Source organism: Odocoileus virginianus, chromosome 21, assembly GCF_023699985.2.
Source record: "Odocoileus virginianus isolate 20LAN1187 ecotype Illinois chromosome 21, Ovbor_1.2, whole genome shotgun sequence".
Taxonomy (NCBI): Eukaryota; Metazoa; Chordata; class Mammalia; order Artiodactyla; family Cervidae; genus Odocoileus; species Odocoileus virginianus.
Genome location: NC_069694.1, coordinates 31600406 through 31613787, shown reverse-complemented (window position 1 = coordinate 31613787; position 13382 = coordinate 31600406). Strand labels below are relative to the sequence as shown.

The 13382-nt window shown below is 37.4% G+C and overlaps 1 protein-coding gene across 3 annotated transcripts in view; it reads right to left on the bottom strand.

Moving 5' to 3' along the window:
* GRID2 (glutamate ionotropic receptor delta type subunit 2) overlaps nt 1–13382 on the bottom strand; it is a 1526424-nt gene that overhangs the window by 1458471 nt on the left and 54571 nt on the right. The window lies entirely within an intron of this gene.

The following is a 13382-nucleotide window of genomic DNA, read 5'->3' as shown; positions in this document are numbered from 1 at the left end:
AGGCAAGAGGAGAAGGGGATGACAGAGGATGAGATGGTTGGATGGCATCACTGATTGAATGGACATTAGTTTGAGCAAGCTCCAGGAGATGGTTATGGACAGGGAAGCCTGGCATGCTGTAATCCATGGGGTCACAAAGAGTCAGACACAACTGAGTGACTGAGCAACAACAAATGTTTCGGGTAGTCTTTAACAGGAGAACATTAACATGCATTTTAGTATTTTTCACAGAAAGGGGTAATTATTTGAATAAAATTTCTCATTTATGAACTGAAGTTTCCTGGAGGATAAATTATATAGTATCAGCCTATTAAGTAATCTCTCAATCCATAAATTTGTCTGCTGTCCTGTATACACAAGTGGCTATTATATAAAAATAGAAAGGTTCCCTTTATGTACATTTGTTAAGTGACTCAATATAATAAACACAATATTTATTTTTAAATACTGGTCATTGCTGCATAAGTGTATGTTCATATTCAATATCTAAAAAGCATTCATGACAAAATGTTTTACATTGTTACTTTTGATCAAGATTTTTTAATTAATAAATATTTTTATGGGAAGTTAATTTTCTTTGTTAGAAGGGAAAGAAATGTGTTCCTTACTTCTTACTGTGAAATAAGATTTCTGAACTACATTCCCCAAGGTCCTTCAAATCTACATGATTCTATGTTAGAATCCACAAGTTTCCAAGATCCTAAACATATCTCAACATCTGAAAATGTATTCAACATTTGTTAGACCATATGCTCTGAATAAATCAGTTTTTGCAACATATTAACTAAATAGATACTTAACTATCTTAATAGTAAAATGCAAAGGTATTTCTAAATATGACCCTACAGCTGAGGCACATTACAGATATGTGGTTCGGTCTGCAATATTTAAAGCAATTAAGTCAGTCTTTTAACAAACAGCTGTCTTTGTGCCCAGAGAATGTGATGGGAAGTTAAAAGTTACAAAATTTAAGGAGTAGATGGCTTGTATTTGTTTCATTATAATATTTAACAACAGGATTGGTTTTGATCTTGGATAAGTCACCTTTCTAATTCTTTTCCACAGTTACAGACCAACTCTTTGAAATATGGCCATTAGGCGAATCTCTGTGAAGAGAATATTTATTAGGGGACAAATTCATCCTTTACCATAATGGAAAATATATTTTTAGTTCTTTTAGTCAACAGAGGTAAATTTTCACCCAGAAGACATATTTTTGTTGCAATTTGCAATATTTTTACAAGGTATAATATTGGTTCATTATTTCAATTAGTAAAAGCTGGTAAAAATGCTAGTAATTTAGTCAAGTTTTCAGGACAATTATATAAGGTTTACCAAATCAGTAGAAATAAAGTATGGGAATAGATTAGGCCCTTTTGTAGTCTTTTGAAACTCTTAATCTAATAATGTTTTTAATTTTTACTTTTTTACAACTTGCCCAATCAATTTTAACAAGCTTTTCAAACTACCATAAACCTACACCAACATAAGTATCAGTTCCACTGAATAAGCACAAGTTTAGGAATTGTTCACACTATACATGTGTTTATTAGAGTTCTTGATTTCTTCCTTCCAGTCTCTTTTAACCTCCTTTACTTTTCTAACTCATGCCTGTGTACATGCCACTTCAGTCGTGTCTGACTCTTTTGTGACCCCATGGACTGCAGGCTCCTCTCTCTAGCTCACTCTGTGCTAAAATAAAAAATAATGCTAGAGTCATTAAATCATAAACCCTATGGATGAGACCTTGGAAATCATATAATAAAACCTGCAACCAAATACAATAATATCTTATATGATGCTTCTTCACATACTTATCATTAGATTATAAACTCTTAATGAGTTTAGGTTTTCCATAAAACCTAAAGAACTTTAAAATCCAAGCTCAAGTAATAAATAAAAGTAGATAATATGAGTCACAGCAAAGTGTACTTATTAAAACTTTAAATGCACTGTTATTGTGTTGTCGGGCCATGAAGTGCCAAGACTGCCACATGAGACATCACAGGGAGTCACCAGTAAAGAAGTCAAGAGCATTCAGAAAGCCTCAGGCATGTCTTTCCAACCGCTGACCTGGTTCACCCCCTACTTCTCAATTCCCCTCCAATTCAGCTCTAAGCTCCATGCCATAAAGAATAGTATTCAGGACCACAGGACTGGAACTTCTAGACTATCCTCTTTCAACCCATGCCATTATGTTCCACTATAGGGCAACCAGAAGACATGTCTGCTAAGCATCTAGTAATATTTAGATTCTGGCCACCTGATGTGAAGAACTGACTTGTTGGAAAAGAGCCTGATGCTGGGAAAGATTGAAGGCAGGAGAAGAAGCGGATGACAGAGGATGAGACGGTTGGATGGCATCACTGACCCGATGGACATGAGTTTGAGCAAGCTCCGGGAGTTGGTGATGGACAGGGAATCCTGGCATGGTGCAGTCCATGGGGTCACAAAGAGTTGAACATGACCAAGCAACTGAAATGAATTGTTAAGTATTTAAATGCAAAAGTGACATCATGTCCATAACTTACTTTTAACCAGTTCTAAAAACTATCTATCTAAATACACACACATATAAATATACACACATATATGCAGAGAGGGACAGACAGAAGTATAAAGTAAATGTAGCAAATGTTAACATTCAGTAAATACATGTGAATAGTTTCTAGAATTATCTATACCTGCAACTGTTTTCTAAGTCTCAAACTATGGCAAAAATGAAACAAAAAACGAAATAACTACTTTATTTTTAGTAAATATCTTTAAAAGTTTGTTCTTTTCAAATTTGTCACTCTGATTTATATGTGTGATGATACACAATTTCTGAAATTCTAAACCTTGGGGCAAGTTACTTTACTCTTTGTCTGAGTTTGCTCATCTGAAAAATGGCAATGGAAACAGTACTTATATCATAGGTTTGTTATGAGCATTAAATTAGTTAATAAACAAAAAGTCTCAGTTCTAATCTCTCTCTTTTTATATATGTGCTTAGTCGCTCAGTCATGTCCGACTCTTTGCAATCCCATGGACTGTAGCCAGCCAGGCTCCTCTGTCCCTGGGGCTTCTCCAGGCAAGAAAACTGGAGTGGGTTGCCATGCCTTCCTCCAGCAGATGTTCCCAATCCAGGGATTCAACCCAGGTCTCCTGCATTGCAAGTGGATTCTGTCCTGCCTGAGCCACCAGGAAGCCCATGAATACTGGAGTGGGCAGCCTATCCCTCCTCCCGGGGGTCTTCCTTGCCCAGGAATTGAACTGGGGCCTCCTGCATTGCAGACAGATTCCTTACCAGCTGAGCTATCAGGAAGCCCCTATACATATATATGTATACAAACATATATATATATATATTCATTCTGATGTTCACTCACTTGATATCTATGCCATTCTGTACTAAATGCTTTAGCAGGAGAGAGGAAATCAAGTGACTTGGGTGCACTGAGGAGAAGGAGGTCATAGAGGACAGAACTGAACATGAAATAAAAGATGTGGAAAATCTCTCCCTCATCTTCCAATAGCTAAGTCAGTCCTTAAGGGATCCTAGAGGTTTAACAAAATGTAAGAGAAAAGAGAGTCTGAGAGTAGGGTTTTCTGCATCTCCTCCCACTGCCATCTTAGAATGAAAGAAGATTGCTAAGGATACACAAAAGAATAAAAAATATACAGATGAAAATTTAGAGAGCCACTGTGCAAGCCTACTAAATCACTTCTGTCATGTTTGACTCTCTGCGACCCTACAGACTACAGCCCACCAGCCCTCTGCACGTTAGGATCCTCCAGGCAAGAATACTAGAGTGGGTTGCCATGTCTTCATCCAGGGGATCTTCCTGATCAGGGATTGAACCCACATCTTTTACATCTCCAGGATTGGCAGATGGGTTTTTTACCACTAGCACCACCTAGGAAGCCACTGTCCCCAGGTTAAAAAAAAAAAAAAACAAAACTTTAGGCCCCTTCTCGTTTATGGAATGATGGATGATTAGTGCATCTAGGCAGACAAAGCCTTTGTAATCCATGATCAATTGCATGGACACAGCAGCATGGCCCCATGTGTGGTGAGAGGTAGCAGGCAGAAGAGATCAGACAGAGAGGAACCAGGATATCTCAAAAGTAGATGACCTGCTCTTGGAGTTGACAGAAGGCAAAGCAGGACCCCAGACATATTAACAGATATCTATGAGGTTGAATAAAGACTAGCTAAGCAGCCAGCATAATACAGTGGTTCTAGGTAAGCCCTCTGAAGTGAGAATCAATGCTATGGATGGGCAGTTGACTGAGACTAGTTGTCTGCCATTTCTGTGGAATGGAACTCAAAGTAGAAAGAAGACAATGTACAAATAGATACATGTATAATTCCTACCGGAAAAGGAAATGGCAACCCACTCCCGTTATTCTTGCCTAGAGAATCCCGTGGACAGAGGAGCCTGGGGGGCTGCTGTCCATAGGGTCGCACAGAGTCAGACACAACTGAAGCGACTTAGCATGCATGCATGCATGCATGCGTTGGAGAAGGAAATGGCAACCCAATCCAGTGTTCTTGCCTGGAGAATCCCAGGGACCGAGGAGCCTGGTGGGCTACTGTCTACGGGGTCGCAGAGTCAGACACAACTGAAGCAACAGCAGCAGCAGCAGCAGCATAATTCCTGTACTCTTAAACTGAGTCTAAGATTTGTATCTGCTAAATAAGATATAAAGTACGTTGAATTTTCCTTGAAATATGGCTCCTTGTTATTTCCCTGATAGACAGCACTTCTTAATGCGCTGTGCTGTGCTTAACTGTTTAGTCGTGTCTGACTCTTTGCAATTGCATGGACTGTAGCCCAATGGGCTCCTCTGTCCATGGGGATTCTCCAGGCAAGAATACCCTACTCCAGGGGAACCTTCCCAACCAAGGGATTGAACCCAAGTCTTGTGCACTGCAGGAGGATTCTTTACCAGCTGAGCTACCAGGGAAGCCACATTTACTATTACTCATCCCTTATCTTCTTGTACCAGCAACACAAGCTTCCACATCAATCTTCAAACACACCAGAACTCTCTTCCCTCCAAAGTTTCACAATTGCTGTTCTGCTATCTGTGGTATACTTGCCTCAGGTATCAATAAACAAATCTTCCTTATTTTTTCAGTTTTTACCCAAAAACCACTTCTTATTGAGGTCCTTTGTATATATTTTAATTTGAAAGTTTCAACAGCCTCCACATCATTTCACACCATCCAACTAACTTATCATAATCTAACATACCATATATTTACTCATTTATGTTGCCTGTCTACCCCACTGAATGATGGTAGCAATATGTGTCTTCTTTTCCACTGCTATAACCTCATATTCTCAGAAAAATACTAAACACATCAGGCAAAGAATACACATTTACAATGAATAGATAAATCCATTGTTAAATAAGTACAATCTATAGTATAACTTACTAATACGGAATAAAATAAATATTAACTGTTCTATCATATTTGTGTTTACTAAGGTGACTACCTTATTTTTTTAAGTCTTCAGTAGTTTGATCAACATGATTTTCTCCTTCCTTGAAAAAGAAGCATAATATGTCAGTCATGTCTAAATAAAGGGGTAATATTATTGGTGGAAGGACTAGGAAAAGCATACCTGCAAGGTATTGCTGCCAGCCTCTTACAGAACAGCCCCAACTTCCTTACTAATACACTGTCTAGCTCTAACCATCTGAGTGATTTTAAGAGTTCTCAGTTCAGTTCAGTTGCTCAGTTGTATCCGACTCTATGCGACTGCATAGACTGCAGCACACCTGCCTCCCTGTCCATCACCAACTCCCAGGGTTTACTCAAACTCATGTCCATTGAGTCGGTGATGACATCCAACCATCTCATCCTCTGTAGGCCTCTTCTCCTCCCCACTTCAATCTTTCCCCGCATCAGGGTCTTTTCAAATGAGTCAACTCTTCACATGAGGTGGCCAAAGTATTGGAGTTTCAGCTTCAGCATCAGTCCTTCCAGTGAACACCCAGGACTGATTTCTTTTAGGATGGACTGTTTGCAGTCCCTTGCAGTCCAAGGGACTCTCAAGAGTCTTCTCCAACACCACAGTTCAAAAGCATCCATTTTTCAGCACTCAGGTTTCTTTGTTGTACAACTCTTCACATCCATACATGACTACTGGAAAAACCATAGCCTTGACTAGACAGACCTTTGTTGGCAAAGTAATATCTCTGCTTTTATTATGCTGTCTAGGTTGGTCATAACTTTCCTTCCAAGGAGTAAGTGTCTTTTAATTTCATGGCTGCAGTCACCATCTGCAGTGATTTTGGAGCCCCCCCAAAAATAAAGTCTGACACTGTTTCCACTGTTTCCCCATCTATTTCTCATGAAGTGATGGGACCAGATGCCATGATCTTAGTTTTCTGAATGTTGAGATTTAAGCCAACTTTTTCATTCTCCTCTTTCACTTTCATCAAGAGGCTCTTCAGTTCTTCTTCACTTTCTGCCATAAGGGTGGTGTCATCTGCATATCTGAGGTTTATGATATTTCTCCTGGCAATCTTGATTCCAGCTTGTGCTTCATATCCAGCCCATCATTTCTCATGATGTACTCTGCATATATGTTAAATAAGCAGGGTGACAATATACAGCCTTGACATACTCCTTTTCCTATTTGGAACCAGTCTGTTGTTCCATGTTCAGATCTAACTGTTGCTTCCTGTCCTGCATACAGATTTTTGAAGAGGCAGGTCAGGTGGTCTGGTATTTCCATCTCTTCCAGAATTTTCCACAATTTATTGTGATCCACACAGTCAAAGACTTTGGCATAGTCAATAAAGCAGAAATAGATGTTTTTCTGGAACTCTCTTGCTTTTTCAATGATCCAGCGGATGTCGGCAATTTGATCTCTGGTTCCTCTGCCTTTTCTAAAACCAGTTTGAACATATGGAAGTTCAGAGATCACGTACTGTTGAAGCTTGGCTTGGAGAATTCTGAGCATTTCTTTGGTAGCGTGTGAGATGAGTGCAATTGTGCAGTAGTTTGTGCATTCTTTGGTGATGCCTTTCTTTGGGATTGTAATGAAAACTGACCTTTTCCAGTCCTGTGGCCACTGCTGAGTTTTCCAAATTTGCCAACATATTGAGTGCAGCACATTCACAACATGATCTTTTAGGATTTAAAATAGCTCAACTGGAATTCCATCACCTCCACCAGCTTTGTTCATAGTGATACTTCCTAAGGCCCACTTGACTTAGGAGTTCTAGGGATGACTATACTACACTTAATAATAAGTTAGGCAGATCTTCAAATCTCCTTTTAGTGTTATATTGGATAAAAATAAAGCCAACTATATTTGACTTTTGAATTTAGATAACTATTTCAAATAATTTTGTAATCATTTGTAGTGATTAAGGATTGATGTATGGTGGGAAATATCATCTTGATTAGAAAGTAAAAATTAGTAAAATATAATTACGGACATAGAAAGTTTTAAAAAATCATATTAAGAATGTATGAATAGGGACTTCCCTGGTGGTTCAGTGGTTAAGACTCCGAGCATCCACTGCCGGGGCATGAGCTTCATCACTGGTTGGGAAACTAATATCCCACATGCCATGTGGTGTGGCCAAAATGATTTTAATTTAAAAATTCTTAAAACAATGTGTGAATAAAAGAGTTCAAAACAAAATTTTGCTTAAAAATAGCATAGGTAATAATGCTGTCTAGGTGTCTCATAGCTTTCTTTCCAAGGAGCAAGTGCTTTTGATTTCACGGTTGCACTTACCATCCACAGTGATTTTGAAGCCCAAGAAAATAAAATCTGTCACTGCTTCCACTTTTTCACCTTCTATTTGCCATGAAGTGATGGGACTGGATGCCATGATCTTCGTTTTTTGAATGTTGAGTCAATCCAGCTTTTTCACTCTCCCCTTTTACCCTCACCAAGAGGTTCTTTAGTTCCTCTTCACCTTCTTCCATTAGAGTGGTATCAGCTTCACATTTGAGGATGTTAATATTTCTGGGTTCACAAAAGGCAGAGCAACCAGAGATCAAATCGCCAGCATTCATTGGATCATGGAGAAAGCAAGGGAGTTCCAGAAGAACATCTACTTATGCTTCATTGACTACGCTAAGCCTTTGACCGTGTGGATCACAAGAAACTGTAAGAAATTCTTAAAGAGATGGGAGTACCAGACCACTTTATCTATCTCCTGAGAAAACTGTATGTGGGTCAAGAAGCAACAGTTAGAATAAGATATGGAATAACAGACTGGTTCCAAATTGGGAAAAGAGTATGACAAGATTGTATATTGTCACTCAGCTTATTTAACTTTATATGCAGAGTACATCATATAAAATGCTGGGCTGGGTGAACCACAAGCTGGAATCAAGATTGCTAGGAGAAAAATCAACAATTTCAGATATTCAGATGATACCACCCCATATGGCAGAAAGTGAAGAGGAACTAAAGAGTGTCTTCATGAGGGTGACAGAGAAGAGTGAAAAGGCTAACTTGAAACTTAACATTTACACAATGAAGATGATGGCATCAAGTCCATCACTTCTTGGAAAATAGAAGGCGAAAAAGTGGAAGCAGTGACAGATTTATTTTCTCAGAGTCCAAAATCACTGCAGACAGTGACTGCAGCCATGAACTTCAAAATCACTTGCTCCTTTGAAGGAAAGGTATGACAAACCTAAACAGCATATTAAAAAGCAGAGATATCACTTTGACGACAAAAGTCCACACAGTCAGAGCTATGGCTTTTCCAGTAGTCATGTACAAATATGAGAGATGGACCATAAAGAAGACTAAACACCTAAGAATTGGATGCTTTTGAACTGTGATGCTGGAGAAGATTCTTGAGAGTCCCTTGGATGGCAAGGAGATCAAACCAGTCAATCCTAAAGGAAATCAACCCTCAATACTCATTAGAAGGACTAATGTTAAAGCTGAAGCTGCAATACTTTGGCCACCTGATGCAAAGAGTTGACTCACTGGAAAAGACCCTGATGTTCAGCAAGACTGAAGGCTAAAGAAGAAAGAGCAGCAGAAGATGAGATGTTTAGATAGCATCACCTACTCAATGGACATGAATCTGAGCACATAACAGAAGACAGTGGATGACAGAGGAGCCTGGCATGCTGCAGTCCATGGGATCTCAAAGAATCAGAAACAACTTAGTGATTAAACAACATCAACAAATAAATAGAAAGCAAAACTCCTTTCCCATTATTATATTTTATAAATGTAGCATATTGTATTCAATTCTTATTAAAATAGAAAATCTAAATTAATAAAACAATTAGAGGAACAATAACAGATCTAAAGATTGATATCCAGAAAAATGAATAGCTCTTAACTGTATGTCATAAATCATTAGCATTTGACCCCAGCATTACTAACAATTTTCTGAGTTGTTATGGATCAATTTTGAAGAATATAAGGCTGTTTCCACAGTATGGTCATTTTTTGCTTTTTTGGTTTTTTTCCTTTGGAAAATGCATCCAACTTAAAAGTTCACCAGTTTCACATCCTTTAAGTAAAATGCTTGGAATCACCTTCAAGGGTCCTTACTGTTCTACAGTCAAAATGTATTCATAGTTACTTATGAGTTCATACTTCCCATACCTGGAAAATGTTGCCTGAAAAGAAAGGCAAACTATTTTCAATAGTTTGAAAGCCTGAAAAGAATGTAGAAGACAGAACATGCCTATGAACAGTGTGATAAATCAACTTATTTAGGAATTTTGTTAAAATGTAGCTTCTGATTCAGTAAGTCTGGGACTTGCACCTAATCTCCATCACTAACCAGCTTGCCACATGATGCTCATGCTGCTGGTCTGCTGGCCACGCTGTGAATAATAAGATTTTAGAAACAATTCCCTCTCAAGTTCATTCAGTGAAGAATGTAAAAATGTGGAAATGAAGAACAACCATGATTCCAAGTTTTGGCCTCTTCCTTCTCTCTATTTTAATGAATGCAAAAAAAAAAGAGGTAGTGTGTCACAAGAGCCAAAACATGGAAACAACCTAAATGTCTAAAGACAGATGAATAGATAAAGAAGTGGTTCATATATACAATGGAATACTACTCAAGTCATAAAAAGAACAAAATTAGGCCATTTGCAGCAACATGGATTCAACTAGAGGTTGTCATACTAAGTAAATTAAGTCAGAAGACAAATATATAATACCACTTATATGTGGAATCTGAAATATGGCACAAACGATTCTATCTACAAAACAGAAATAGACTCACAGACAGAGAGAACAGACTTGTGGTTGCCAAAGGGGGGTGTGGAGGGATAGGGATGTATGATAGTTTGGGGTTGGTAAATGCAAACTATTGTTCTTAGGATGCATAGACAAGGTCCTAATGTATAGTATAAGGAACTATATTGGATATCCTATGACAAACCATAATAGAAAAGAATATTAAAAAAATAATGCCTGTATGTGTACAACTGAGTTGTGTTGCTATACAGCAGAGATTGGCACAGCATTATAAATCAACTATAATTCAACTCTTTTAAATGCAAAGATATAAAAAAGAAGAAGAAAAGAGGTACTATGTTAAAATTGAGCATAAAGCTCTGGAATCAGAAGAGTTTGAATACTGACTTAAAACTTGGATAATCTGCTAAAGTATAAAATAATATTTACAACAAAGAGCTGTTATGAGAATTAAATAAGAATAATAAATACAATGTCATAATAGCATTCACAAATACTAGTGTGAGTAGTTTCTCCCCTTACTTCATAATCATCTTATGTCATTTTCCTAGATGAGTGCTAAGTGTTTTTTCTCATTTCTTTGCTTTGAGATTAATTTCTTAGTCTCAAAATTATCCTCTACTTCTCAAAATACTTCCTATTAGTTTGGGACCAATTTGGTGTTAGTTAATTTTAAACCATTAAACATAAAGTTTTTAAATATATATAATATCACTCAACAACAAAAATTTTAAATATGTTTGGCTGTAAATTTAAAAAAAAATACTGTGTATATATATATATATATATATATATATATATATATATACCAGAATCTATGTATTCAACTAATAACTGGAAAATACATACTACAGGGATGCTACAGAATCTCAATTTAGAAATATTATTTTGGAATAAGCAGAGCCTGTTTATAAAGCATGATTTTTTCAAGTTTCATTATTTTGTAATCTCACTTTATTTTTGGCCAGAAATTTTATCTCTACTTTAATCATCCACTTTATACAACAAATTTGGCACATTTTAACTTCTTTTAATGGCAAAAACAGAACTGGCTCTATAAATTTGAAGATTTGCCACTGTTAATAATTTTTCAATGTACACCCTACAGAATGCAAGACAACACCCACAAAGGAACCTGAAACAGTATGAGCAATGGTGATATTACTGTATTTTTTGGCTCCTATTATAACTACTGCAAAGGGAACATCATTCATGCCAATAAACCAGTTTGAGTATGCTGTTCAATCAACCCCATTTTCTAAGTGTCACACCTCATATGTTTTCATGTAGATTTTAATGAGAAATAGGAAGACTTGGATTTCCTTCTACCCATTCTATTTCCAGCACACTCTGCACCAATAACATAATTCTACAGCATTTGCTATCATTTTAACCCACACCACACCTCTAATTAAGTTAGCTGATGTCCCTAAAATGGAAAGAGAAAGCTGAATTAAAAGGCAGATGCTCACTATGCCACATTACTGTTGCAAATTCAGTGGCACATATGGGAGCCAGAAGCCCAGATCACAAGGATCATGAATTCTGGAAGTCTTTCCACTAAAATCAGGACATTGGCAAAAAACTTTTGGAATCTGAAAAAATTTACAATGTACTGGCAAACTTTTTTACATTCGCTTGCTCTTCCAAATGCTTTTCCAACCTTCCCGCAACACACCTGCTTCCTCTGGGATTGTCCGGTAGCATCAGCTACAGCAACTCTGCTTTCTAGAAAATAACCAAGCCAGATGACACCATCAGCCTAAGCACACCTGAATCCTAAAAGCATGGAACAGATGCAGCGCTAAAAGGTGGTAAAATCTTCTTCAAAAACATTTTACTGCTCCATTTATTTTAAGGTTTTCCAGGACTTTTCTCTGAATTTACAATGTATATTATCATACATTGATATTTTCTTCGTTGAATTATTCAATTGCATTAATTCGATTTTTTAAGAATTGTTTTGCTCATTTAGCAAATATATGTGGAATGACTTGTGAAGGTGGTAGTGGTTTAGTCACTAAGTCATGTCTAACTCTTTTCACCTCATGGACTGTAGCCTGCCAGGCTCCTCTGTCCATGGGATTTCCCAAGCAAGAATACTGGAGTGGACTGCCATTTCCTTCTCCAGGGGATCTTCCTGACTCAGGGATCAAATCCAGGTCTCCTGCATTGCAGGCAGTATTTCAGGTGGATTCTTTACCGACTGAGCCACCTGGGAAGCCCATTTGTGAAGGTAGGATAATGTATTTATTAAGATTTATAACTCTGTAGTCACGTCTTTGAATTAAATTCATTCTTAGGAAAGTCATTTGATCCCACTAAGCATTGTTTTATTTAACTGTGAGTAGAAGCAGTAATCTCATAGAGTTATAGTTGGAGTTAAAGATATAAAAAATGTCCATTTCTTAGCACAGTTGTTGGTACATAGTAAACAATAAGTAAATAAATAAACATTACTAGACATCTCAGTTATTGGCATTTTAAAGAGCAATAAAAAGCAGGGAAGACCCAGTCCTTAGTTTCAAGAAATTTAACACCCACCAGGAAAATTAAAAATGGAACAGATATCTAATCTAGCTAAATAGCTATCTTTTACCTATAAAAAAAGAATGGCTTATGTGTGAAAAAAGGAGGTAAACACACAGAAGTTCCAGCAGGGTTCACTTGAGTCAGGATTGTTAAGGTGATATTTTGGAGACCTAGACTCTAAAATACTAATGATTCCTACTGTCAATATGGTCTTGCACATCTGCCACTCCAGAGCTAGAGAATCTTCTTCCCCTCTCTACCTAACAAACCTGTTATCTGTCAAGAACTCACTCAGTGATCACTGCTGTTACGTTCAGCGCCTCTCTGACCTAGTCAAGCACTGTTGATAGTGTTTGAATATGCCTCAATTCTCATACTGTTCCCACTGCATTGGAGTTAGTTGTGTGTATGCAGCTGTGACCTTTTTCAGAAACAGAGTCATGTTTCATTTATTATTCTATGACCCAGCAACTGGCATTCAGTACTTCATAATGGCTTTTTTGTTGTTTATCTGTTTTTGTTTGAGCTTTTGAATATATAAATGAGTAAAGGTGACATACTGGCTGGACTTAGGATGAAAATACTTTTATAGACAGAACTTGGCAGAGTAGGCATGTATCACAGGTGAAGGACAAAGACACAAAA